This window comes from Cyanistes caeruleus, chromosome 2 (genome assembly GCF_971803275.1).
Source record: "Cyanistes caeruleus chromosome 2, bCyaCae1.hap1.1, whole genome shotgun sequence".
NCBI classification, from domain to species: Eukaryota; Metazoa; Chordata; class Aves; order Passeriformes; family Paridae; genus Cyanistes; species Cyanistes caeruleus.
The window spans coordinates 26,986,046-27,013,065 of NC_141702.1; the positions used below are offsets into that span (position 1 = coordinate 26,986,046).

At 33.8% G+C, this 27,020-nt stretch overlaps 1 long non-coding RNA gene across 1 annotated transcript; it reads left to right on the plus strand.

Moving 5' to 3' along the window:
• Positions 1–497: 497 nt before the first annotated feature.
• On the plus strand, positions 498–27,020 carry LOC147654681 (uncharacterized). Its single transcript, XR_015282899.1, has 4 exons — positions 498–583; positions 7,663–7,808; positions 18,267–18,347; positions 21,366–27,020. It is a non-coding gene; the product is annotated as an uncharacterized LOC147654681 (long non-coding RNA).

Here is a 27,020-nt window from a genome sequence, read left to right on the forward strand (position 1 = left end):
AATAAGTTTGTTTCTTTGTATGGGGTTTTTTGGGGTTTGTTTGTTTGTTTTGTTGTTTCATTAGAAGGACAGAAAATTAACAAATACAGAAGGACAGAGAACAGTACCTCATTCTTAAAAATGGAAATAATTATTTTTCAAGCTGTTCTGGGGGTTTTTTTAGCATTTATGCCTATTCATAAATTATTTTTTTTGAAAACAACACCTTGTAGAGAGCTTCTTAAAGGAGCTACTGGGAAGCATATTTGGTCACTTTTGAAATAAATAGAATTTTTATAAGTCTAACTGGTAGCATTAAAATGTTTTAGGAACTACTGCTGCCACTTAAGAATTAGAAAAATCCCTGCATTTTTATTTTACCATGTGAAACAGTCTCACATCTGAGAAGTGACTCATGAGCTTCCAGCTCTCACCATGTCTGCTTGTGATGTTGCAACAATTCCCTGTGAGGAGTCATGACTGGGTCACCCTTTCTTGGAGCAATGTAAACATCCAGCAGTGGCACCTGACATTCTGAGGATCTGTGTTACAGCAGGACTAACAGGAGAGGGGAAATATCACAGGGGTAAATACAGAGCTGCAGGTAATAAAAGCCAATTTATAAAGTTTTTCATTACATAGTTTACTCCATCGCTGTTTTGTATACTTATGGATTGAAAGGGAAGAAATGAAAGGCATAACTAAAACTGTCTTTAAGAGAATTTGGTGCATACTGAAAGAGCTGAAAGGAAAATATATTGATAGAATTTTATTTTTTCCTGTCACATTTTTAAGAGAATAAATCCTGCAAAACAGAGAACAATTTAAATGTAGTTTGTACTTATCTTAAATTGTATCTTAAATTGTACTTCAAAATTAGAATTATTCAAATGTAATAAATATAATATAATAAATATAATAAATATAATAAATATAATATAATATAATATAATATAATATAATATAATATAATATAATAAATATAATATAATATAGTATAGTATAGTATAATATAATATAATATAATATAATATAATATAATATAATATAATATAATATAATATAATTAATATAATATAATATAATATAATATAATATAATATAATATAATATAATATAGTATAATATAATATAATATAATATAATATAATATAATATAATATAATATAATATAATATAATATAATATAATATAATATAATATAATATAATATAATATAATATAATGTATTATAATTATATAATATACATATAATATACATGCATACAATAGTACAGCACTGTGTTGTATCAAATCATATCATCTCATCATATCATATCACATCATGAGTAATTTGAAGTTTATCATAAAATTATGATCTCCAAAAATATTTCGGTATGGCCTTCAGTGAGTGGCAAATAGCTATCATCAGAGCATATAATAGATGCTGAACTGATATACAACTTTCTCTACCATGAAAATGCAAGGGTAAATCACATCTGAAAGATGAATTAGAAATATTAAATTATCTTGCTTCAATTATTGCAAGGAAGGAATTAATAACTCAGAGTTTCTGGGGTTGGAACTGGAAAAATATATCATAATTATTTACTAAGGATATAATTTCTTTTTTTTTTTTGTCAACACACACACTGCAGTAAAAAATTTTCAGCTCTCAAGGTTTACAGCTCTTTATTTTGACTTCCTCAACAGATGAGGATGAGAACTTTATTTCCACTGGCACTAGCCATAGTTTCCTTATCTAATATAAATGTAAGATAAAACATAAACAGTCAAGAAAATAATAAGATTTACTTTGAAGTAATTTTGAGAAAGCAACATTGTTTACAGGATTCTTTTACATATATGAATTTGTTTTAAAAATAGAGTAATTTTCATAGAGTTGTAGATATTCTGTTAAAATATTTTAGCAGTTATCTGAGTCATAAATATATTTCATATGTAAAACCTCAACATTATTTTCTTTCCTGTAGCTTAATATTAAGGAATAAATCATATAAGGCAAAATATTTTCTGTGTGTCATAAATAATCCTAGAAATTCTAGGTCAAATCTAAAAAAATCATTTGTTTCAATAGAAATATGAAAGAAATATAAGTTTCTAATATTTACAGATACCTGAGTATTATGATTTCACATTCTCATTCTTAGTAGAAAGTCCTCAATGAAAGAAAAGGTAATCTGCATTATGAATATGTCTGAAAAGTAGGACACGTCATCCCTGGATGCTTAAATCTACTAGATCTAATCCTTATTCACTAAAGGCAAGAAATCTTTGCTATTAAAATTTATTTTTAGTAATACATATATGTTCATAAACATGAAACAACATGTGTTGGAGTCTGAGATACAGAGTGTGTGCCCTTATTTCTGATACTTAGTTCTAAGATCCAGAAAAACACTGAATTTCATACAATCTGAAATTTATGAACATATTTTCATGGTAATACATGAAAAAAACTGTTAAAGTTAGATAGAAAAAGCTAAAAGTGTGAATGTGTAGATTAGAGAGTTTTCTTAAGTCACTGTGTGAAAAAGTTTAGAATTTAAGTTAGTTTAGAAAGCAGAAGATAAGATGGAGGATTTAGACAGTTGTTTCTTTTCCTTCTTCTTTCTTCTTCATGTTCTTCTAGAAGTTTTTGGGTAATAGTAAGTGATTGGTTAAAAAATGCCACAGTGCAACACACAGGAGATGGGTCATTGGGTCATTAAGAAAAATAATATATGTGTCTATTGTTAATTGGATAAGAATGAGTATAAACATAAAAGAACTGCATAGTTCGGGGCCATTTTGTGCTTTCAAACACAGAGTGAGGGACACGGCCTTGTTGTACCATCAGAAAAAAATGAGCCAGATTGCAGTGATCTGAACCTGTGCAGATAGTCTGGAGAGACCTGCCAAGGATTGTGATAAGATCCTAATAAACACAAGAAACAAGATCCTAACAGGCTTTGGAGTTTTTGTCCTGACCCAGAGGATTGTGATAAGTGGGACTCCTCATGAAGGAGTATCCCAAAGGAGCTCAGCTCAGAGGAGACTGAGAAATCCAGGAGTGAAAAGAAGTGCAGGATAAGTGCAGCAGAATCAGAAAGAGAAAAAAGAAATGAAAAATATTTTTTTAGAAAAAGTTACAAACATGTGTCTGACTTTTGTATGGCTCGATTAGCTTCCACTAAATTTTACCAATACAAATGTGGTCTAGGATCATCTAGGAGTTTGAATTAAGGTACTCTACATCAAAGTAATAATTTTATATAGTGGTAAGGCTCCTAGACATTTTTAAAAGACCAAAGCATAAAACTGAAAAATATTTTATGTTACAGTCCTTAAAGTCTCAACTCTTAAAATGTCAAGGTAAGCCAGTTACTAAAGTAGATTATATGTGAATGTCTTGCACATAGGTTATGCATTGAAAAATAAGAAACATTGGGAAACTGAACTGTCTACACCTCAAGTAATGATTTGTGAACTCTTCTTGTTGAGATCACATTTTTTATTATTTTATTTTATTTTGTTCCAAAGCAAGATTATTACTTTATTAAAAACCTTCTCTGAGGTCAGATAGAAACTCAGTCCCCAGAGCTGGCTGGATTTTAGGCAGACAAATGTCACAGTATTTTCTATTTCAAATGCATATTGGCAAACAAAAGGAAGGGTCTCATTAGAGAAAACTGCTTTTTCAAGAAGATGTAAGGAAAATGTGTCTTACAGTGAGAACCTTCACTGGACCAACCTCCCAAGCACATGGTAGGTTCAGCATCACCAGAGGTTTTCAAGAGATGATTGGATAGGGTGCTAGATACTTTTACCTTGGCTCCCTTTCTAATCAAACGTTGTACAAAATGATCTTCTGAGGTCCCTTTCCAACTGGGTTGTTTAATAAAAAAAAAAAAAAAGCCTGTAAAACAGGCTGCTAGAACGACCAGGGAAATAGAAATCTTGTCACAAAATAGAGGACTCCAAAATTCTAGTTTGTCTGGTGCAGCAAAATGTAGGCTGAAAGGAGATATTTCTGTTATCTTTGTCACTGAGAAAAATGGATAAAAATGTGAATTATTTAAGATAAAGAATAAGTAGCACAGGTATAAAGTGATATTATCACAAACAATCTTAAATTACATAGTAGAAAAACTCATCAACAGAGATTCTACCAGTACACACATTCCTTAGAGATTGTTATAGAAGTACTCATCATTCTCATGTTTCATAAATTTGCATATATGAATTGTGATAGCATTTAAAATTAAAGAGAGGATATAAAATTCCTTGCACAACAATTTTCATATGATAACATGCCAGCATTGTATCAAAAACATTTATTAGTAGCCTGAATGTGATTAAAAATAATTCTCAAAAAATCAAGATTTACATTTATAATTGAACTATCATTGCACTCAGTATTAATAAAAGTCTCCTGATCTGTTAGAATCCAGCAAAAAGCAGAGAAAGGAGTTATTACCTCTTAATCTAAAATTTTAAATAATCCTCTAAAGAGAAGATATAACCAATATTCTGAAATTTAACTGACACATTCCTATGGAGTGTTGGAGTACATGTATAGAAAAAGCATAATGTAAGCAAAAATAAATTATTCAACTTCAGATTATAATGGATTTACACAGATAGGAAGAGAGATGGTACAGGAAATCACACTGGCAGTATTAATTTTAGCTTTTCCAGATACTGTAATCTTAATCATTCTTTTAATATGGTTTGTGGGTGTATGCATACTAGGTGCATTCAAGTATTAAGAAGGAAACAATGAAGTCGTGCAAGAGATATAATATAGCACACAGTTATGCTTTTATGAAATTCCATTGACCTATATTAATCTAGAAGAGTTAAAGAACAAATCTCCTCTACCAGATGTTTCAGTGTTCTAAATCTGCATATAGATGATTTGCTTTACATCTGGCCATTCAAGGTAAGGGCATTACTATCGCCATGGGGTGAAGAAGAGAAGGGGGATATCCATAATTTAGTTATCCTGTCTTCTTTAAACCACCCTGCATCTATAACAGGGTTTCATCTAATGTTTTGTATTTTGAGCCTTCAGTTGTCTGTGCCTAATATAAAAAAACCCCAAAAAACAACAGACAGAAAACCTCAGAACAGGAAAAGAACAGCCACATTAAAATTATCTTGTACAAGTGTCAGAATTATTTGTACAGGAGATAAAGCTTTCTTGACAGCCACTTGAAGACTGCTGAACAAATTCCAATAGGAATTAAGAACAAACATATACCAGAGAGTAAGAGCAAAACAAAAAAAAACAACACTCCTGTATTATTTGTCCTTATAGAGAAAAATAAAGACAGACTTTCAGGTGGGAGGTTCTAGTAGTCACACAAACTGTACAGGGGGCCTGAATAGAAAACCATGTCCTCTGACAGCATGATTTTATAAAAACTACAAGCTGAGGCTTGCTGATTTTGCTTATGCTATGGCAGGAGATCTCCCAAGCTTTTCTTTCAACCTATTCTAATTTTTCAATGCCCCATCATTTTTTTGTTTAAAGATAAAAAACATTAGAGTGATTTCTTCTATTCCTGTAAAAATATTATTTTTTTTTTTTTTTTACAATTGGTATCTGTCTTTTTGAGATGATGCCATTATGGCAGACAAATTTATAAAGCCACAGCAAAACAAAAGGCATAGGAACAGCATCTGGATACCTCCCAGAGATAAAAATCTGACATGACAGAAAGAGCTCAGTTCCAAGAAAGATGCTTAACATACCTGTTACCAAGGGTAGCACAGGGACAACTATTGTTTCATTTATATCTCTAGGCCTGAGGAATCTCTGCTTGCATTTGTGATTTTCAGGACATTACAGCTCAAGTGAAAAGATTTATATTTCAAATATAAGGAAAAAAATTATGAATTTATGGAAGCAGTTGTAAGAAAACACATCACATTTATATAGTCAAGATTTGCCTTAGTGAAAATACATTATAGGCAATAAAAAGGATTTAAGATACTTTTACTTCATTCTTTAATTTGGCTTACTGTTTTATTTTCTTATTGGGGCTGTTCTGGTATTCTTTGTAGAGATGTTTTACTCCATTTTTCTAACATATTTTAAACTGACATCAATATAAAATATTCTTGATCAATTCACTGTAAATGAAATAGAATGGGAAAATGGTATTAGAAATAATAATAGTACATCTGGACTCTAATAACCAGATGGGCACTTTTCTGTCAAAGGGAGTAAAATTATCATGCAAAGAACTCTGACATTCTCATTGCCCAGCAGCTGCAAACACGGATGTCATTTTTGTCCAGATAAGTATCTCAGGAGACATGGAGCATTGTTAATTTCTTTTAAATAATTCAACAGACCATTAACAAATTCACATATCCTTAGATTCCTAAATCTATTTAAATTAGCTGTCCTTATAAGCAAACTTATCAGGACAAAATTTTACACTAGTGAAAAACCAAACATAAGTTTACAATAGTTTGAAGATTAACCTTAAATCTAAATGACAAATAGTTCATAGAATGTAGCATTTGAACTAAGCTGAATGTTTATTTTTACCTCTTGCTGGCAAATTCTGCATAAATTCAGCCATACAAAGAAGTAATGGAAGCTCTCTAATTTTCCATCATTTATAGAGGCAAAGATGAGGAGTATGAATCCCAGTGAAACTGGTTGAATTGACATCCCTGAAATTTGCTAACCATGCACCAAAATAGAAATCCTTAGTATGACTATCAGAGGGGAAAAACTGCACAAAGCAGTGTGGCTTTCTGCCTGAACTTCACACAAAATCAAACCATGGCATACAAAGCACTGAAAGAGTGTAAGTGGAATAACCAACTACAGTAGGAGCTCTTATCTGGATTGTTCTTCAATAAACCCATTCATTACCCAGATTCATTGTGGACCATTGTTTGCATTGTTTCCCATGATCATGGCTGAATAGGCACCAAACATGTAATTTTAAATAGACTCAAAATATGTGGCTTTTCTTGACAGAGAATATTACTTTACTTACAATAAGAAAGGAGCATACTAGATAATACACTTTAGCATTCTTAGATGCGTCATTAATATACTAAATACATTTTGTTTGTTAAGTACTCAAAGATATCCCAGCTCATTATCATACCTTTCTGGTACAGAAAGATGCTGATTTCTAGCTGCATGATTAAAATGGGAGATTTTATTAAATAAAAAAGATTTGACCTTAGAGCCAAACAATTTGAGTCGCTGTAATTTTTTCTCTCACAGAAGCAGGATAATTAATTTCGCTTCTATCTAGCATTTCAGTGAACTGGTGTGCAACTATGGTCAGGATAAAAACAGAAAAAAATAAAAACACACTGGAAAATGAATATCCAAAAATTTTAAAAAATCAAGTGTCTTTTGAGAAGAGTAGCTGAGCCATATGAGAAAATAAATAATCATATTTTTGATTATATGATTTTAAAATCATATTTTGTTAATACTCTCCTGTTTAGAGTATATTTAAAGTGGCTCAAAAATCAGCGCAAGCTAAAGTACAAAAGAAAAAAATATTGATTCAAAACTTAGTACTGGGGTGGTAAAATACTGGTATGATCAATCTGAGAGAGCAAAATAAGCAAAGAAAATGGTTAATTGCTACGACTGCTTACTATTGAAAAATGTTTTCCCCTCCCATTCATGAATAAATGAACAATCTGGTTTTACAGAGCCACTGAGTATGGGCAATGAAGTCATTATTTTTCACAGCAGTCAAGATGTACCATCACCATTTCCTGAAACAGAGGATTTTAACAATGATGTGACAGTTTAATGCAAGACCATGGAGACCAGCCGCTTTCAGTGCTGCTACAAGGTGAGATAACCATGACAAAATGATTTCTGTATGTGTCTATAGGGAGCCCATTATGAGTCTATCATTCTGGCACTACAGTGTGAAATTACAACGAGGGAAAAAAAAAGTCATTCAAATTTGTACTGCATGACAATGATGCTCCAGCACCAGTCAGTGATATATAGCAACCGAAATCCAAGCCTTTTTTTTTTCATTTTATACTGAATAAAACTGCTTAACCCCTAAGTTTTTATTTACATGTAGTACAAGAGAACAGGATATGAAATAAATTATTAGAATTACCTTCAATTAATCTCTACTAAGTGTAAAAATTCTGGTTTTAGGCTGAATCAAGATGCTTTTTGGAAATTTACCCACAACAGAAATTCACCTTGTACAGATAAAATACACAAACAAAAATACATAACTAAAAATCAATTATTTGTGTCCCATAATCAAAAAAAAAAAAAAAATAGAGTACATCCTCATTTATTCAAATTTCCATTTGTTTTCTTAAATACAATTATTCTTACACATCTCCAACTTGGAGTTCTTGAAATAAAGTAATTTTAACCTTTCTCTTTCAGGTCTATTAATATATTTATTTATTCATATAGTATTTATGTATATATTCTGTAATATCTCATTATGTCATCAAAAACTCATTGATCATCAGTTATTTTCCTTTAAGAACCAGTAATTCCTTACTCAAATACTATTTTCTTTTTTCTCATGAAAGCCTAAATTATGCTTAGTCAATAGTGTAGGGAGTTAATTTATTAATAGACATATTTTTTCTAGGACTTTGAATTAAAAAATGTGCTTCATGCTACTTCTAAACTGTGAATATTATTGATCACTCCTCCATACTTTTCCATTTTTCTAGAGTTCATTTTAAATTTCACCTCTTTGCATAATTCATATTTGGTCAATTTTTTTTTTTTCTGCTGTCTTCTCTTTAGTGAAATACTACTAGCCTGAATGTCCTTATTTACTGAACAAAAATTAAGAAAATGGTAAGAAGTCTGTCTGTTCAAGATAAATTTACACAGCATGAAAATGTAATTTACCATTGTTTCATATCTTTTGTGCCAGGTAACAAAGTAACTTCCTGACATTGTCCACAAGGATTCTTGTTTCTGCAATAGGTATGGGAATATGGCAGAAAGAAATGGAATTTAAAAAGCCAATAATTCAGTAGTTCAGTAGTTAGAAATTTTTCATTTAAAAAGTGAGCTTAATGCTGGTAAAAACCTCAATCAAACATTGCCCTAAAATACAAGCACTTAAAACAAGTACAATGGTATCCCACAGGTATCCTAAACAATGTGACTCATTCAGGCTTTGGAAGGACCTCCTTTGAAAGTAAAATTAAATTTCATTTTCCAATATCTGTTATATTTTATTATTGAAACTATCTAGTGGAAAAGCATGACATAGTAAATTAAGAAGGAAAGAAAAATAAACAGCTTTTTGGTAGAGTAGCAGATAGAAAAGGATCTCTTGAATGCTAATGTACGTTTGGGATGTGATGGATGAAACTTGGCATATTGTTGTCCACACACACCCTACAACTAACTTTCACTTTAAGTATAGCATTCTAGGTGAATTTATAAAAAAAATATATAGAATCCATAATGCAAAAAAAACCCCTTCTTTGAATTTTATCCAGTTTTGGCCTATCCAAACTGAACATGGATTCCTGCAAGTTGCTTAAATATTTCTGAACATATCCTATACAAGTTTTGAATATGATCACACTAATATTATGCTTCAATTTAAAAATTAAAAGTAGGTTGAAGCTCAGATCTTAGAAAGATAGTAGGTATTTCTTCATGGAAATGTTGTGGGAATCAGCAAATTTCAGAAACACTATAAGTCACAGAAACGCAACTCTCAGGAACTACTGAAGTCTTTGAATCAGTTGTCACCCCTTCACTCACTCCTGAAAGCTTCTGACTGTGAAATAAATGTTTCTTTTGGAAGAGTTAACATTTTCTTCATATTTCCTTCAGAAATATTTTCAGTACAATGCCATAAAATTAGGATCCATGACAAAAAAATTAATTGCAGGGGGAAGGGAGGAGAGCAGAATTTAAAGGTCAATAGGCTGGTTAAAATCTTACATATAGCAACAGCAGAAAATTTATTAGGTAAAATGGTGTGCAAATTGCTAAAAATATTTCATGCTTATAAAAGAACCTGACACAGAAGAAACTTTAAATACATTAAATAAATTAAAGTACTTAGATATGCGACCTGTGGTGTTACTTTCAGTAAACTCTGGTATTTCTCTCCTACCTACTTTGTGAGGGGGAAGTCAGCTGTTTAGCTGCAGTTACCAGTCAATGGAAATCAGGCACTTATGACCTTAAGGTGCTTTGGAAACTATCACCTTGAAGACTGAAAAATGAGAAAAAAAGTTAAGATTTCACTGAAGTATTTTTGATAAAGTAAATGCACATGCTTAGATGTAGCATTAAGACCAAAGAAAAAAAACAAGGATTAGCTACAGAGAATTGGGCTAGTGTCTGTTATCCATATGCATTTAAAAGACTTATTTTGAGGATTATTGCAGTGGTGTATTTGAAAATAAATTAAATACTAATAAAGCAAACAAAATCTGTGGTCACCTCAACTAGTCCTATCCAAAAGGAAACACAAGAGATCTGCCACCAGATAATTTGTTTATTGAATCTTTTGCACAGGATCTGGATCATATTCAAGTTCACTTCCTATCACCGATCTTCTTAACACCTGTATGAGAAGAGTCGGTCTGTTATACACATAAAGTAGAAAAACTGTATGAGAAAAGTTGTAAGAGATCCTGAGATCTGCTTCAGTGCCTTTGTACTTCCATTGTCTAACAGGATGTAAGAATTCAGCTTGGTTTTACGGTGACTGAAACCAAATCCCTTACATCTCTCCTGCTGATTTCCATGAGCATTGGTTCAGGCATAAAGTTTATATTTCTGATTCCTAATTTCTGATTCAAAGAGGATGTACCTCAACCTACTTTTCAGACACATATTTCAATAACCTTTTCTTGTGGGTGATGAAGTGTTGCCCCACAACCTGATCTTTATTTCTCTCAAGAGAGACAGCACCACAACAGCCAAGAGCTAATCTGAGGCCACTCTTCTTACCCAAAAATGGTTCTGGTCAAGATCTGGCTTGAGCCAAGTGTGATAAAAATCAACTTCTGTGGTCTGCATGTAGGTATGGTTATAATTCAGTTATCTTCCTCTGTGAACAGTTGCGCTCTCTTGCATGACAGTGAATGTTCACAACACAGCAGGATGTTCCCCTTACTAGGGACACCTCTCAAGGTTACTCCTTGAGCTGCAGACCCTCCTTGCTGCAACAGATCCTTGGTAAGTGATTTATAGTATGCTAAAATTTGAAATTTTAACTGATATAGTTGAGTGGCTGTGCACACCTCTAGACATAAACATTGAACAAGTTTCAGACTAGAAGAGGATCAGTTGCACCAAAACTCCTCTTGGAGAAGAATTTTAAAATTCAAGAGTGTCCTTCCTGAATCAAAAAGGATATCTCTCTGATAATTTTGTCTGACTTTATTGTCTGTTATAATAAATAATTAATTGATAAATAATCAACTGTACCTGTACCTTTGCCATTGAATCTTGTTAAACCACTGTGGCTTTTAGTATCAAACTTGGGTAAATGGCTGTTTTATATCAATAAACATATTGTTACTTCTCTTGTGTGTGAAGCCACATTGTCATATCAGGTTTCTTATAAAGATGTTTTTGCACCTACTGAAACAAAACAGTAGGAGACCCTACTATTTTTTGTGATTTTTTTTTTCCCCAAAAGCTGTATTTTTTCATTCAAAGACAAAATTTATTTCTAGGGAATCAAATCTAGATGCCCATTTCTAAGTATTCTTATCACAAACTTGAGAGTAGTTGTGACTAGAAATTGCTTCTTTGTCCTTCTCAGTAATCCATTCCATCAACAAGTGCTTAAACAGTAACTGACCAAGAATATAATATTACCTTAAATTGCTCTTGAACAGGTGTTCAAAATTGTGTTTGAATACAAGATATTTATTTACTTAGAAATTAACAACACAGATGCTCTCACCCACCGTGCACATTCTTTCTTTTCTGCAATGATTTAATGGTTTCTTGTACAGAAGTAGTCCAAGACAATTAAAAAGCTAATAAATAGTCACAGTGGAGGGTAAATTGCCTTTCCTGCTTTCAAGAAATGTGTGCAGCTATAAGATAAGATGCTGTCAGCCTGTTAAAATCTCAGCATAATCTTTCCTCATCAGATATTTATAGCACAGCATACCTCAACTTACTAGAAGTACTAAAGGTCATTCTTCCATGTAGTGTCATGTCTTGAGAGCATAAGCAAAATAGTATTACTTGTGACACTACAAATACAAGGAATAACATTAAAAATCTTTTATTTTAGCATAATAGATCACTTTTAATTCATCTAAGTTAAACTGAGAAGACTTACAACTAAGATTAATATTAAATTAGTAATAAGATAATACTCTAGTAAAAATAAAATACTGAAGAGGAAAATGTTTTAGATATGGAAATGCTACAAAATTATCTTCAATGCATGCAAACATTTATTTCCCTATAATTTTTAAAGCATTTGTTAAAAATAATGTGAAACTCTAGAGGCAAGACCAATTATTACTTTTAGCTTAGGAATTAGTCCTGTTTATACAGTCATCATTAAATATTGACTATTTCCTTAGTCTTTCAGATAACATTAAATGATAAGTATTCAATTTACTACCTTTTATAGTCCAGGAAGACATGGAATGCTCATTCAAGATTATGAAAACAGTTACCTGAGTCATCCCTGATAATGAATACTGACTAGAATACTAGAATACTAGAATACTAGAATGCCATAAAGCCTTTTGAAGTTTGAAGGGAAGAGAAAATATACATTTTACTGCTACATTATATGTCCCAAGTGGACTCTTAGAAATTGATATTTGTTACCTTGGCAGTATTTCCAGAAAACACTTAGAGCAAGATTTGGAGAGAACTTGGAGACAAATTGAAGGACAACAATATAATTTAAATAAATGATCATTATTTTAGGAAAATAAGCAGTATCAAATGAAATTGACATTTATGGCATTATCATGAGTACAGTTAAGAGAGTGTGGTGACACAAAACCATCATAGAATCATAAATGATTATTGCTGCAAGGGACCTTAGTTCCAATACCCCTGTAATGGACAGGGAGTTTCCCAGCAGAAATATATTTGGGTTTTTTGTTGTTTTTTTGGTTTTTTTTTTTAAACCTTAGGATCATAAAATATTCTGGAAAACACTTCAATGCCATCCAGAATAAGGGGTCCCAAGATTAACTGAAATTAAAATTATCTTACTGAGACACAAGTGATTTTGACTGCAGAACATCTACACACCAGAATTTTTTTAGTCATATATAGATAGAGGTTTTTCTTGGTCTGAAGACAGTGTGTATTTTTATGAAAATAAAAGATAAATAGTTATTAGCAAAGTTTACACTTGGGAGTTGGGTGGAAGAGTAATAAATATTGATGTAGGCATACAGGTCATAAAAGTCCATGGGTTTGTAACATGAGTGTGTGAACAAATGGTTCCAAAATCAAATGCTTAAACTAAGAAAGTAGGCCACACTTGCAGGTAAGGTTTAAAACATAGTTCAGAGAGATCTACAAAGAGCTTATGTATAAAAAAATGCCATGTTGTATGTAGGATGTCAGTGTATGAAAAGAGAGAGGTTAAATGTGAAAAGGAAGGTACTAGTGAGACAATTATAGCAATCCTCTAACCCAGTGCTCCGGTTGGTATTTTTGAAATTATTTGGGAAGGCTTCAAGTCTTCAGAATTTTTTCCTCCAAAGACAATTTGAAGATCCTCAGTCAATCTAATCCGAACAATATAAAATATTGCATTCAAAGCCATATTTTAACAGCCTCTAGCTGTTCTTATCATGTGTAGTTCTTGTCCATTCCAGTGGTCAAGATATATTTTGAATATTACTGATTCTGTTTACTTTTAGCTGTTTATTTCTAAGATGCAAATTTGTAGTTCTGCCTTCTAGCCAAGCAGCAGTTATTCCTAGGACTCATGGAATTGGCAGTAACAGTAAACTGTATAATTTTCTTCAGGTTTAAATGAAATCTGCATAAAATTCCATTATAATTAATCTTAATTCATACAGGACTATGTAGGGAAAAAAAAAATCAATTAAATCTGTCCAAATTTGTAATGAAAATAGGCTTTTCAAATTACTTAAAGGGAATCAATAGACATATTAAATTATACTTTGTTTGTTTATAATTTTTATTAATGTGGTCCATTGACTCAACCTGACCTTATAAAATGAGCATGCATATGAGATGTGAACGTTTTACAGAACTGCACCTTCATTGTTGCATTTATCTGAAATACAAAGAGACTGGTTTTCTAATGACAATATTTTGGCCCTGGATCCAAGAAAGCACTTAAGTAAGAGTACAATTTAGGTGTGTGAGGAACGGTATTGATTTTAGAGGAGGCACTTATATAATTAGAGTCACTTGGGTGATTAAAAATCCTACTGGACTAGAAGCCCAATGGCATGGCATAAAATTCACCTTTATGCAGAGATTCATAGTCAACAGGATGAAAAAAATCTCATAGATCTTTCAAAATAGGGACTCTGTTGTGAGCTTAAATTCAAACTTTTCATTTCTGGAGAGAGAACACGTAAAAATTAATCACATGGCCAAAGAGGGATGTGGCTGAGTAGCATCTCTTTTTTTTAAAAAAAACAAATTGCTTCCTCCACAGTCATCTTTCAAGCAGGCCACTCCCAGGGTAAATCAAAGAATAGACTCCACCACTGAACTTTCAGGAGATGCTGAAAAGTACAGGAAATTGATTTATTACTTTTGAAAGTGGGGGATTTCGTACGTTGTGTTCTGGGAAGCGGCTGTTGGTGGGTGGATGGGTAGGTTGCACACTAGAAATACAGATATTGGTGCTCTGGGGAGGGTGCTTATGGGCCTGCTCAGATTCACTGAGGCAGCAGCACAACTGAGACTTCTACCAAAGAGACACAGCATGGTACTCAGAAATGGGGCCAGAAATCCTGTGTGCCCCTGAAGACCGGAAGGGAAGGTGTCCTGTAAGGCTTTACAGAAGAACAGGACAAAGGATGAGCAGCAGGGTGATCTGGTTGTTTGAACCTTGCTCACACTGTGTGAGATTTGCTCCATCCTCATGTTGGACAGCATAATCAGCTCACCATTTCTCCTAATCTAATATTCATTCTGGGTAAAAGTGTGGTATAAAGCTATTGCATAGACATTAGAGCAATTTGCTGTCATTTGACATGACTGAAAAGAGGGGAGATACATTTGTGTCCTAGGTCTCCACAGCTCTGTATTAAAAGTGTATGCTAAAAACAGATCAAAAGATTTATATAAACATTATTAGTGGCATTAATTTAGAATGCTATAGCATTTTAGCACGTGCCTGCTTATAGGACTTCTAAGTGAATTACTGCAGTGTACATCTGTAGAATTTACCCAACAAGCTTCTATCTGAGATTACCAGAAAATCTAGATTATTGGGTTTTTATCCAATCTGATTTAACCTCAAATGCCTCCACCTTTTTTTTTTCTGTTTATGGAAACACTTGCTGAATGCTTTATGAAGTCAAATAATTGCTGAAGCAGTTAGCTACAGCAGACTCATTTAAAGTTAAAACATGCTTTACAATCCAGTAATTAAATTGTTCTGATATTTTTGATTCTTGTCATTACAAGTAATTTGCATAATTACATAATCCATTATATAAGGAAATTGATCAGCACTACTTCTTTAAATTGTTACTTGACACATCTATAGCTCTGGATTGCAGATATAACTACACCAGCACTAGAATGTATTTACTCTCCTCTGGTCTATACACATTTTTCTTGTGTGTCTAGAACCAGTCTAAAAATTAACTAAAGTATCTATACTTACTTTTGGAGTTTGGACATGTCATGCCTTAATTTTTGAGTATTTTTATTTAATATTTTGGTGTTAGAATAATTATCTGAAATACTTTTCATGAAGTTCTGCTCAAAATATTCAAGGATTGGTTGCAGTCCATTCACTCTTCCTTTTTCCTTCTTTTTTTTTTTTTCAGTTTTGCACCATGACTTGTATTTCAAGGAAATACTTTGAACATTCTTCCAGGCAGTTTTCACATCCAAAGAAACAATTTTGTTAAGGAGAGATTTTTAGGTTTTGTGCATATTTAACCTTTCTCTCTCATGGGTTTTGCATTATTAGTTAATCATGATGCCAATTGCAGTTTGTTCAGACCTTTAAATTAATTTCCCTAAATGAAAGTGATATATTAGGAAGAAATTCTTTACTGTGGGTGTGGTGGGGTACAGGAACATGTTGCCCAGAGAAGTTGTGGATGCCCCATCCCTGACAGTGTTCAGGGCCAGGCTGGATGGGGCTCTGAGCAACCTGATCTAGTGGAAGGTGTCCCTGCCCATGGCAGGGGGGTGGAACAAAATCTTTAAGATTCCTTCTAACCCAAGCCATTCTATGTTTCTATGGTCCTGCATGTACAGATCACCCACACAAATATGGCAGTTCTAGTAGCTTAGAAACCACACAGACAAGGCAGACAAAGGAGGGAAATGGAAACAAGTACACAAAAAACAAACCTAATTTCTCATATCTTGAGAAGATTTGAAAAGTCAGCCAAAGCTTCACCTCCATTATCCATAGTTTTGACTGTGTTAGTTCTTGTTTTTACAAATAAGAAATGAAATGAGAAATGCAGTACAATAGCTTCAGAGAGAAAAGAGGAATCTGTAAGCCAGTAGGTTGCACTGCAGCTCATTAACCACTGATGAAAATGTTGCAGCTGAATATCTCTGCAAGATACATAAACATAAGAGAGGAAGCCAAAAAAGGTTGCAATTTCTGTAACCAAAGATGAATGAGAAATAGTTCAAATATTGTTTTCCATGTCAGTATTCAGAAAGGCAAAATTCAGTACCTAGCCATTTGCAGCTGGACTCTGGACTGAGGTGGCTCACAACTTTATGCAAGTACCAATGTAAACAGTGCCCAGCAAAAATCAGTATTTATCAATAGATAAAACACCTAAGTATATAATGTTCAAAAACTGGGGCTCTTTTTTGAGGAATAGAAGAAAGTTAGGACATACGTTATGTTGCTGTGGGTATGTGCTATTAAACAAGGAGTGCATCTTGTACAGGGCCAGATTTTTAAAAGCTTTTACAGAATGTAAGCATTACAGAGTCTGTAGCATAGCTGAACCAGATGCATAAAACCATTGCATGGCCAGAAACAATGCCTAAAAATTTAGATATTATGGAATTAAAAGCTGAACACAGCTTTATTCAGTTCATTGGGCTGTATGTAATTTTCCTAATTACAGGATTTTCACAGCTTTATTTTACAGTGCTTTCTCTTCTACCTATGCCTATCTATATCCTTGCTTGATGCTGGTTAACTACAGTACAATTATCTTTCTTCACTTTTACTTTTTATTTTGCAAAAGAGCAACATATCTGGGTTTTCTGAATGTTTATAAGGACTTCTATGGCATATATTTTTGTACATTGCTTTATAATGGAGCCTTACTGCTTCTACTAAAATATTTACACTCAACATATTTTAAAATACCTATTCTGGATATAGCAATTTCTCCGGTCAGATCTATTACATGTTTACTCCTTTTCCACTTGTAAGTTAGCTTTTAGTGTTCCTCTTACTCTATTTTATTATGGTAAAAATCAGAGTATAGATAGAAAGAAATGTAGGCTATAGCAAAGTAGAACTTTTAGTTTTAAATGCTTAAAGACCTTAAAATCTTTATAGAAAGAAGATTTATAATTTTATCTTGCTATGATACTGTACAGCTTGAGATAACTGTAGATGAGTAACTATATATAGATTTGTAGTAATTATATCTACAGAGCATCTCACCTTCTGTACTTTGTTCCAGTCACACACCAGTGTGATGGATTGTAATGTTGGATTTAGAGAAAGGAGCCCTTAGTCATATCAGAACAGCTATAAAATTAGGATTGTTGCTATTTGGTAACATGTTTTATAAAGACAGATATATTAATCTTGGTCTGATTCCGTGAATATCCACAAATAAACACTTTGTGTTACCACATGTTTTGCTGTAACTAGCATATATCTTCCCAGTTATGCTGATAACTCATTTTAGTCTATTATTATGTTTAAGTGATGAGCAGTTTGAGATGACCAGAACAAATCTATTAAACAAAGACAAAAACAGTAAGGTCCAACCATCTGAAGTGTTCCAATAACTGAAAAGAGTTTCTAACCTGAAGCATATAAAACTAGAATGCAATCCAGCAGGTTTTTGACTTATTTGTTTTATTTCCCATGCAAGAAAACTGACAAAATTACCCTTCCTGACAATTCCAGTGCCAACTGGACTGTGAGTGCCAACTAGATGGTTCTCCAGGGAAACAACAGCTCCAGCCTGGGCAGGAGCGGATGCTGCCGGTAAGGTGGCTGGCATTGGGGTCCTTTAGATGGCTCTCCAAGGACTTGATCCCACTGAAGTCAATAGGATTTTCTCTTTTGTTTTAAATTTGCTTTGGCTCACATCCTAACTTCCCCGAGCCCAGGTCTCCACAGTGAAGATTCCACCTTCTAGCCTAACAGATAGCCAAAGCTCAGCAAGATGACACAGTACTTCATTGCGAGGTGTTTGTTAAACTTTGGATAATAAGGACTGGTTTCAACTGAAATTTCTCCACATTATAATCAAAATAGCTGTTTTAAGACAATAATTTCTTCAGTTTCAGTAGTTCAAGTATTTTAGTTTCTTCTCTATGGGTATCAACAGAAATTCATCTTAATTCCTCCTGACAGCTCAGTAGCAGATAAGTATGTAGAATAATCACAGCCTTTGTGTTTTAAAGCATTGTTCTGGATTCCCTGTTCACATTCCAGTCTATTTAGGTCCCCATTGTGTGATGACAGTAAAAACAGTTAATTAAATACTTTGCCAGGAATTTTTTTTTTCCCTTTTTATTTTATTTCTATACAGAATGTGCTTAATCAGGGGTGAAAAGCATTTTATGAAGAGTTTTATATTAGAAAATCAAAAATATCCAGCAAATTATCTGCAATGTGGACTGCGCCAGTTGCAAGTGGGAGTATAAAATATGTGCATTCAAAGACAAAAAGGAAAGAAAACAATGAAAAGAAAAATCTATGACCATTTACTTTCAATGGGTACTAGGAAGATGTGTCTTTATTTAATTGTATGAGGAAAGATAATAGATGACTGCAGTATGGATATGCAGGCTGTCAGATTTGCTTCAAGCCAAATACATATAATAAATGCACTGAAACTTTATTTATGAATTTTGTTGATCTGACAGTAAATCAGGTGTTATAATACACTAAATGTTTCTAATATTCTGCGCTTTAAAATTTATGTGGCTAATTATGTGAACCATATGACTAATGACTTTTCTGCTGTAATTATTTAGCACATGAGAGACAAGGCTTTCAATCTTTTAATGTTTAGGACTGGAAATATTTATTTAATGGACAATAGAACCAAACACTATTATCAGTTAATAAGTGTTCTAGAAAACCCCTCACTGCAGGAGCTTAATGGATCCCCTTTTTTAATAATGTTCTTCTACCTATTTCAAAATATGACTTTTGATTGTTTTTAATTCTAATTGCATTTAAATTTTTACTTCATATTAATCAAATTCTTAGCATTATGCTAATTATCAACATGTATTTTATCTTGATGCTGTTATTATAACTAGAAACTATAAAAATATAAAATAAATATATAAATATAAAAATAGTTATATAAAGATATGTCTTTCACCAATGTGAATGAAAAAATCTGCATCTGAGTAACAGACCTGTTCTGAATTTAAAGTTGACTGGGGGCTCTTGTATAATGTCAAATGTCTTTGTACATCTGGATAGGCTCTGCAACAGACCAGAATTTAACAACAGAGATCAGCCATGAGCAAATCCCAAGAGCATGTGTGTGAAGCATCACTAATTTTGAAGGGCTCTTCTGGGGCAAAGGGCTGTCACAGGTCATCACGGTGTAAACAGGAACTAATCTGCTGCTGTCAGGAAACAATATAATTGCACCTTTGTCAAAATTATGACAAGTATTTGCCGTGGCATAAATTAATTTGAAAAATTACAAACTATGCAAGTTAGATTTATTAGTCATGCTATGCATTTCAGAGTGGTATGGTGACCCTTTATCCCTACCCTGCTGACACAAATGTGTGGGCAGGTCTCAGGAACCTGTCTGTGCTCCTGTTGGATACACTTTCCCAACACAAACACATGGGAATGAGTTACAATGGCCATTAACTTGTCAGCATGTAACTGGAAGAGATGGCTTCAAGCATCATGGGCTGAAAAAACGCGTCTGTACTCACTCATGCTGGGATAAATTATCTGGAATTTCACTAATTTCAGTCTACAATTCTGAATGAGAAATATAAGTCTCACCCTTTACAGGTTATGTCTCTGCAGATTGTCCAGGTCTGTTTGTTGCTACATAAAGAAAATATGCATGAGGTAGAAATCAGTTGCACCTTATTGATCATAACAAAGGACTAGTAGAAAACATACTGCATTGTCACCAGCACCTGTTAAGGTGGGGGAAGAAAAGATAGAAATTTCATATTCCTTACCCCTCCTTGTGCTGTAATGCAGGAAAAAAATAATGGAAAAAAAGAAGAGGAACTGTGCAAAAATGCCACTCAGCCCTTCTCTCAACTCTTATGTTTTACTCAGTTCTGTTCCAGCCATGGGGGCCAGACCACACCAAAAGTGATGGCTCGGGCTGAGACCATCTCTGTGCTCAGGAGCCCAAGCTGATTAAATAGAGCTATCTGAACTTTCTCACCTGCTTTTCTACTTCATACCAGAAGGTGAACTGAATGGAGTGAGGGAAAACTTACACAACGGAAATATAATGGGCAGTCTCTGGGCCACCTTAATGCAATACTGATTGAGACAGCAAGGATCCTTTCTTGTGGATATGGAAGATGTTTTCTTTAAGGATTGTTGGTATAATAGGAAAGGTTTCATAATAGGGAGGATGATACCTAGAAAACACTAAAAAGTGTTCAAATGAGTCACACAAGATGCTTCATAGTCACTGAAGATTGTAGAGAATCTGTGCTGGAAGTATGGGAGGAAGAAGGGAGATTTGGGCTGGACAGCAATAATGTCAGACAATAACAGTTGTGGAATTGGAATATATAAAGGAAAGAAATATGTATTTTTTGTATACATTTTCTTTGACTTTTCCCAAATTACTATAATAAAGAAGTAAGGAAATATAAAAAAACATAATGATACCATTACATACAGTAGGAGATACATCAAATCTCTTATGTATATTTATTCAATTAAGACTGAATTTTCATTTTAATCCGAATTGTAAACTGAATTCTGTTTACTATGAAACTAATAGAGCACATTTCTATAATTTCTAAATTAAACTCTTTCTCACAGGGGTTGTTCATGCTTCAGAACTGCACAAAATGGTATTGTCTACAGAGCTGAGCAGAAAGTCCTCCATGTCATCACAAAGAGACCTACAACACTATTGGACACAGTGAGCGCCAGAAATTTCGAATATAAACCCAAGGGAGAACAGCTGGTGCCTTGAAGCCAACATCTGTTTTTGTTGAATGCTTCAAAGCAGGGAGAGACTGAACAAAATCAGGAGCAAGGACTAAGAGGAAACTTTGGACTTTTTTTCTTTACAAAGACATGATTCTTACTGGTTTAAAATATATTAAGGAAAAATTCTGCAATTTTCATCCAAGTCAGTGAAATCTGTTCTGGTGAGGACATTATTTCTGAATCAATCTTCTCTTGAAGCACAATCTGATAGACAGACCCCATTTATAGAAATATTTTAATAAAGTTCGATTATTTTTAAAAAAAAAGAAAATATATACAGTCCATATTAATTACTCCATAAATTTACTGAATCTTCCATAAATCCATGGGTACTGCATTCAAGGCAATGTAAGTCCTTCTTGGTTGCATTGTATAGATTTACAATAGAAATCCACTTCCTAATATTTTTAAAATTTTAAAGAAGAAAAACCTAATGTCCAGGTTGCTAGAGACTAGCCATGACAAACTCATTGAAACCATGTAATAAAGAGTACCACCAAGAGCTATTTATATATCATTTTTCCACAAAAATGATCAGTGAAAAACATTATTCTTAATGTATAAAATCTCAGCTTCTTTGAGATCCTTTGTACCATTTTATTCTCTGGGTACTTATTTTCACTCATTCCAATAAATTAGGTTTTCTTTAGTCAGATTCAGGCTAAATATAGCTAAATTAGGAAATTATAGAAAACACAAAGGAAAAATTGACACAGAATAAGTTGTTTAAATGATCAACTAGCATAAAATTTTCTTCATATTCTCAGAATTTTAGTTTGAGGGAAAGCCTTGAATAGGCATAGAATCATAAAATTATAAAATATGCTGTGTTGGAAGGAATCCATGAGAATCATCAGTTCCAACTCCTGACCCTGCACAGGACACCCTAAAAAATCACAGAAGATGTTGTCTGAGTCCTTCCTGTGTGTTTGTTACAGAAGTAAGAAATAGCAGTCATTGTCCTGAAATAAGAGCTGGCTTTATGGTATGAGAGTGACCCAGGCCTTCAGGAAGTTGTGGCAACAGAAGAAAGGCTAAAACTTCCTTCCACATAATCTTAACTCCATGTAACAATCCAAGTGGTATTTTAACAGTGAAAGCCTTTACCAAGCTCTTCCAGCCTTGATTCATTCTTGTTTTCAGAAGAATCTTCTTATCTGACTGCTCTGTTCCTCCTTTACTGAAATGTTTAAGTGTTTGCTTGGTGAGACAGACAAGCTGCTGTGATAATTCTGTTTTCCATTGATTTTGTTTTAGGAAGAGGTACTGGCCATTCTATCTGATGCAGATTGCTCTGCAAGCTGGAGGGAAGAAGGGTGGCATTGAAATACCCATCTAGCCAAATCCACTACTTTTCTAATGACCTCCAAAGGTCATACTCTCCTGTTCCTCAGCTGTGATCAAAAGATGGACAGAAATTTATATTAACTGAATTTGGATACAGTGTAGGGTAGACAGAATATGAAACAGGGAACACCAAAATCCTCTGCTGCTGTAACCACCAAGAAAATCCTGTATACACAGTGGTCAGGTTGATCATTTGTCTTGGGTTGCAATGCAACATGTAACCAAAAGTATGTATTTGATTACTGTTAAAACCAGGTGTGGCAGTGTTCTTTATCTCTTCCATGACCCATCCTCCCTCCAGGGGATATCTTCTGTTAATGGGCCACTGAGTCCCAGTGCATGGCTGATAAAATTACATAATTCCATTGGGAGATGCTCCACCCAGGGGGAGGAGCCAAGCTTTCCTACCTGGATAGAATCTGAGACTTGGAACACTGCAGTCAGCCTTCCTCCACTGGATTCCCAGAGGAAAGCAGGACTCATCAACACTTCTGGACCTCCAGAGGAAAACTTAACCCATCTACAGGATCATTGCTTCAACAGAACCACATCTGTCACTCCAGGACTGCAGACACCATTTAATTGGACTGCTACCAACACCCTGACCAACAGGGATCAGGCTGTGTTCTGACTCTGTCAGTGGGTTGGATTTTTTGACAGGTTTTTTTCATATTACTGCATTTTCATTTTAATTTTCCTAGTAAATAACTGTTATTTCTATTCCCATATCTTTGCCTGAGAGCCCCATAATTTCAGGATTATAATAATTTGTTTTACATTTTCCATTTCCAGTGAGGTTTCTGTCTCCCTTAGCAGACACCTTGGTTTGTCTTTTCAAACTGAGACATCATTGGATTTGTATTTGAGAAGTTTTCCTCTATTCTACATTGCCAGGGATGTCAAAATTTGTCAATTGTCTTTTACATTAGCTTTTTTTTTTAATGACACGAAATCAATACATTCCTTTTAACATGTTTACATCATTTCAGGAGCTTAAGGCTTTTTTATTTATAGGTTTGCTTTTTGCAAACAATCTTCTACAACTGTACCAGAGGACTGTGATGTTAAATCTTATTGATTAATATAAAGAGGTTGGAGGAAGATGAGTGATTTTAATATGAAAATGGAAATAGATATTTTGATGATACCTTCTTGCATAAAACCCAGTATAACATTTTTTCTTCACCACTGACACAATTAGAATAAAATAGAACATCAGGAACATTTGACAGAAACAAATCTTTGAGATCATCACTCCCACTTGACTTATGCTTATCATCTGTTCTGGATAAGTTTATTCTCATTTAAATAGCTCTCATGTAAGTGGTTTTGTGCAAAACTTCCAGACTCTTCCTTGAAGCTAAAGTTAACATTTTGAGTTGTTCTGGCATATGTCTGACTATTCCTGTAACATTTGTTTTCTTTTTCTTCTTATTATTTTCCTGGGGTTTTTTTTGTTTGTTTTTGCTTTTTTAATGTATCTGATATACAAATTTTGTGCCTCAACTGTCTGCTGCCAATGTTTTTGAGCGGAAAATATTTTTTGTTTTACAACTATAAAGGTCATCTAAAGTAACAATGCCAAAATTTAAGACTGATAATATGCCTATAGAATCCTAGAATTGTTAAGGTTGGAAAAGGCCTCAAAGATTGAGTCCAACCAGTAATCTGATACTGCCACTTTCACCACTAAACCATGTCCCCAAGTACCCCATTAGACATTTCTTGAACATTTCCAGGTATGGTTATTCTGCCACTTCCCTTGGCAGCCTGTCTCCATGCCTTACCACCTTTTCAGTTAAGAAATTTTTCCTAATATACAATCTATCCAAGACTGCTCCCCTACATGAGCCATTTGATGTCACTTAAGACAATCTGCTTCGTCATCCTCCCCAGCACCAAGGTCAGGCAACAGGCCTGTAATTCCCTGTGTCCTCCTTCGGGTCATTTTTGTAGATTGGCCTTACATTTTCTCATCTCCAGTCACCTGGGATCTTCCTGGTTAGCTAGGACTCCTGGTAAATGGTTGAAAGTGTTTTGGTGAGCTCTCCCAGCAGCTCTATCAGCACCCCTGGATAGAAGCAATCCAAACCCATGGAATTTTGTGTATCTAAGTAGTGTAGCAGGTCACTGACTGTTTCCACTTGGATTATGGGGGCTTCATTGTGCTCCCATACCCGTGATTTATCTTGAAAAGAAACATAGATTTACCTTCGTTCATATTCTGCTGTTTTCAGATACCTTATTTACATAAATATTCTTTAAAAACATTTAAGTTTGTCTTCATCATATTTTTTTTTCACTTCAGTAAGGGTTAATCTTTCTTTCTCACCTCTTTGCCCTGAATTCAGTCATGCAAACTTGTTTGCTGCCACAGAAACTAGGATATGTAGCAATTACTATTATGAACAATCTTGCTTTTTCCTCTAACAAAGCTTGAGTGCCCCTTGGCAAGGTCTTTGCATTCAAAATGTCATTCAGCACAAAGTGAACTTGATTATCTATTACTTAAAAGCTTGTACAGTCATTTCTACTTCTGCATAGTGTGTATGATGTCCTGAATTATTTTACATAGTTTTACAGGGACTATATTCACACAGGGAAGAGATTTTACCGGAGATAAAATATGTTTAGTACAGGCACTAGAAAATTTGTGTTTAAACTCTTAAAAATTGAAATATACTCGAAAGAAAAAGAAAAAAAAAGGTTGAATGGAAGAAAAAACCCAAATAATTAATAACAGTAAAGTGTTAACACACTATCTAAACCGAGATACTAACTCTATCTAAACCATGTTTTCAGTTTAAAATTATTACTTTTCATATTGCTTGCTGCAAGCCTATGACAAACGTCTCTCTCTACCTTTTTTATAAACTCTCTAAGTATTGGAAGGCCTCACTAAGGTCTCCCTGGAGTCTTCTTTTTCCCAGTCTCAACAATGTTACCTTTCTCATCAGCCTGTCTTTATAGGAGAGGCATTTCAGCCTCCCAGTGATACTCATGGCTAGCTCCCAGCCTGTTTTACCAGGTCCATGTCTGTCTTGTGCTGGGGTCCCCAGGGTTGGGAGGGGGACCTCCCTGGCTTATTGTATGTTGCTGATTCTATGATTCTATGATATTCCAGGAGAATACTCTGGGTGGGTCTCAGAAGAGCAGAGCAGAGTGGCAGAATCACCCACTTTGTCCTGGAGAACACTCTTGTTATGTAGTCCAGGACCACGGAATCATAGTTTGAGTTGGAAAACACCTGTAAGGTACAACTTCTCTGCAATGAGCAGGGACATCTTCAACTAGATCAGATGTCTCAGAGCTCAGCCTGACCTTGATTGCCTCCAGGGATGGGGCATCTATCAGCTCCCTGGATGACCTGTTCCAATGTTTCATTACCAAAAAGATACAGTTCTCTTTCTGGGATGCAAGTTTCTGCAACATTCCCATTTATTCATCCATGATTAGCCTCAATTCCTTTTCTTCAAGGCTATTCTCAGTCCATTTGTCACCCAGACTGTACTAATACAGATTGAAGATAACAACTTATATCTCTAAAGAAATCTGCATATTTGAAAAATATTTTTACTGGTAGATACTTGACCTTGAATAAGATATATTTCAGTATTCACTAGTTTGTTTTAAATTTAAGTTAAAACTAATTAATTAATGCAAAATAATTGTTAATTTCAACATACAATATAATGATTTTAATAAAATTATTGAGTCTAGCTGAGAAAAGAATATAGATTAAAACATCCATAGGGAAGTAGTTTTGTATCAGGCAGGTAGATAAAAGAGAAAGCAAAAAAGGGTATCAGAATGGATAAAGATGCTGATATTCCTTAACATCATTTTATAATGCTAGCTTCACTGAAAATAGCCATATATAATATTTGTAAAAATTTTAATGGTATTGATACTTTTACAACTGTTTCCACAATGAAAGTCTTGGGTTCTTCAAAAGTAATCACAATACCTTTATTACTTGTTGATATATGTGAAACTATTTATGCTTGGCTATAATGATATCAGTAAAAGAATCTGAAAAAAATAAATAAAATACAGGACAAATGTCATGAAGAGATAACATACTTTTTTTCTTTAAAATTAATCTATCTCATTAAACTAGAACATTAACTGAAA